The sequence below is a fragment of the Engraulis encrasicolus genome, chromosome 7 (genome assembly GCF_034702125.1).
Source record: "Engraulis encrasicolus isolate BLACKSEA-1 chromosome 7, IST_EnEncr_1.0, whole genome shotgun sequence".
Taxonomy (NCBI): domain Eukaryota; kingdom Metazoa; phylum Chordata; class Actinopteri; order Clupeiformes; family Engraulidae; genus Engraulis; species Engraulis encrasicolus.
In genome coordinates this window covers 31,202,107-31,204,606 of record NC_085863.1, presented here as the reverse complement: position 1 = coordinate 31,204,606, position 2,500 = coordinate 31,202,107, and the positions used below count along the sequence as shown (strand labels likewise).

Below are 2,500 nucleotides of genomic sequence, written 5' to 3'. Positions count from 1 at the left end.
TAATTAAGAGGTAATTTACTTGTGATTAAATGCCCGGCCGGCCCGTTGTGTTTCTCGTGTGTGTGTGTGTGTGTGTGTGTGTGTGTGTGTGTGTGTGTGTGTGTGTGTGTGTGTGTGTGTGTGTGTGTGTGTGTGTGTGGCCCGCAAAGCTCCTCCAGGCTTTCAGTCACGCTGGATTTCTCTTCGCTCCGATTACATGCACAATTCATTTGAATACATTACACTGTGTTCTTTTCTATTCTATTATATATTATATATTCTCTCTCTCTCTCTCTCTCTCTCTCTCTCTCTCTCTCTCTCTCTCTCTCTCTCTGTCTCTCTCTCTCTCTCTCTCTCTCTCTCTCTCTCTCTCTCTCTCTCTCTCTCTCTCTCTCTCTCTCTCTCCCCTGATCTCTGGGGCAGTAATTGAAAAGCAGCGCTGTATATATAAAACACTCTGCTCTGCTCTCTCACGTCCCCTTAAACCATCACTACAACAATGAATCACAGCATTAGATGGAGAAAATTCATTTTCTCAGCTTTGCCTAAAGCTTAAAGCACTAAGACAGGGTAATCATATACGAAATCGCCCCTACGCACACAAGATTTAAAACAGATATTTCATATTTCAGACACCTCAGCAGCGCTGCTCAGCACCGTTCAGCCCTATCTCTCTCTGCAAGGAAAATGTCGTAGAGTTAATTCCACAATTACACCGGTGCTACATTCAACTGCAAGACTGTTGAATTTAACTCAAAGTAGCGTCCCTGTGCACAACCACTGACCAGGTGCTGGTGATGTGCAGACAGTAAAAGTAATCCAAGTAAAGGAAGGGTGAATCACAGCACACTGGTATTCTTTGCTGGTAGTTTATTTGGTGAACAACGTGTTTCGCTGTGCGAGTGAACCTGATGAAGCAACACATTGTTCACCAAATAAACTACCAGCAAAGAATACCAGTGTGTGATGATTCACCCTTCTTTTGTTGAATTGAACTCTTTCAGTGCTGAATTAGCACTTTGCAATATGCAGTGCGCTGACTAATGATGTTCCGTGATGAATGTGGAGGTAATGAGGGTTTATCATCATGAAGCTGATGAGTTTGGTCAGGCCTGTACGAAGTAGGCAATTGCTGCTGCTGTGCCGTGTATTGTGCGTTTGTTTGTGTGTGTGTGTGTGTGTGTGTGTGTGTGTGTGTGTGTGTGTGTGTGTGTGTGTGTGTGTGTGTGTGTGTGTGTGTGTGTGTGTGTGTGTGTGTGTGTGGACGTGCATGCCTGTGTGCACGCGTTTCTCTCATTATTTGAGACAAGGCAGAAAACAACCAGCAGGGGGTATCCTTTCTAACCTCCCCTAGTGTGTGTGTGAGTGTGCGTGTGTGTGTGCGTGTGAGTGTGTGCGTGCGTGCGTGTGCGTGTGCGTGTGCGTGTGCACGTGCACGTGCGTGTGCACGTGCGTGTGTGTGTGTGCACGTGCGTGTGTGTGTGCGCACGTGCGTGTGTGTGTGCGCACGTGCGTGTGTGTGTGTGTGCGTGCGTGCGCGTGTGCGTGTGTGTGTGTGTGCGTGTGTGTGTGTGCGCACGCCGGCTGGCAGCAGGGGTTAGAGGGGGCCAGTGGTGCCTCTGCCTGTAATGACTTAATTAGTGTTTAAGTGTGAGCTGCTTATTGATTAGTTTGGGCTAGCAGTGCCATCAGCCTCTGCTCACCGCTGCACACCGCCGGGGTGATTAATGATGCCTGCTTACTTAGGCCATCGCTCTGTCACTCTTTCTTTCTCTGTGTGACACTAGAAGTCCTTTCTCTTTTTTCTCTTCTCTTTCTTACTCGCTTTCTTTTGTCTGGCTTTCGCTTCATTCTGTCTTTCTCTATCTCCCTCACTCCCTCACTCCCTGTCTTCCTTCTTGCACTCTCTCTCTTGCACCTCTCTAACACTCCCATCCTGTGTTTCTGGATGCCTTCCTCTATCTCTATCTCTATCTCTATCTCTCTCTCTCTATCTCTCTCTCTCTCTCTCTCTCTCTCTCTCTCTCTCTCTCTCTCTCTCTCTCTCTCTCTCTCTCTCTCTCTCTCTCTCTCTCTCTCTCTCTCTCTGCTTCACTCACTCATTGCTCCTGCCTGTCCCCTGTTCTAGACTCCTGCCTGCCAGCCTGTCATCCATCTATCCAGCCCAGACCTAATTAATCAACCCTCGCTCTGCTCTCCTCACGTCCCGCCAGCGGTAGGCAGGCATAACACATCTACTGTACGTACTACTCTACACCCACACACACACACGCGAATGAACGCACGCATGCACACACACACGCACACACACACGCACACACACACACACGCGGACGCACACACACACGCACACACACACACACACACACACACACACACACACACACACACACACACACACACACACACACACACACGATCATGCACACACACACACACACACAAGAATCTACACTACACAGATCTACATTAATCACTGGGGTGCATGACAGCTTTCATTATAGAGCTACTTAGGGGCAGC

At 48.5% G+C, this 2,500-nt stretch overlaps 1 protein-coding gene across 1 annotated transcript in view; it reads right to left on the bottom strand.

The window, feature by feature from the left end:
- Positions 1-2,500, bottom strand: part of robo3 (roundabout, axon guidance receptor, homolog 3 (Drosophila)) — a 301,463-nt gene that overhangs the window by 270,037 nt on the left and 28,926 nt on the right. The window lies entirely within an intron of this gene.